This window comes from Cyprinodon tularosa, unplaced genomic scaffold (assembly GCF_016077235.1).
Source record: "Cyprinodon tularosa strain WSP-4 unplaced genomic scaffold, ASM1607723v1 ctg674, whole genome shotgun sequence".
NCBI classification, from domain to species: domain Eukaryota; kingdom Metazoa; phylum Chordata; class Actinopteri; order Cyprinodontiformes; family Cyprinodontidae; genus Cyprinodon; species Cyprinodon tularosa.
This window is the reverse complement of record NW_024039423.1, coordinates 1,424,524-1,424,994: the sequence shown is the minus strand read 5'-3', so window position 1 is coordinate 1,424,994 and position 471 is coordinate 1,424,524.

Here is a 471-nt window from a genome sequence, read left to right as displayed (position 1 = left end):
GAAATAATAATGGACAGAGATCACCTGAGATAGGTTTGCATACAAACTTAAATGACACAACTGCTGGTTGTGTATATTTTTGGCTAAACATCTTTAACAAGTCAAACTAAGGCATTTTGTAATATTTTGTAAATCTATGTATAAAAAGGGAATATACTGGCTGCATTGACAAAAGGACGATATTTGGAATGAAGACGAATTACACAGAGGCAATATAATCCACTGAGATGATAGAGTACTGACCGCTCTCTTTACATAGATTGAATGGACGTATACACTGAGGGTCAGCGCATAAAGCTGGCACTGAAGTCTAACTTTGCATTTGTTGACCGAGTTAGACTGGTTTAAGTTTGATCTTAAATCAACTCAACAACTGACAATTAAATAAAAACTTTTTCTGATGTTTTCCCACAGTTAAATATTTTCCCTTTTAGTAGAAACAACACAAAGGAAGAGAAAAAGATATTTTTC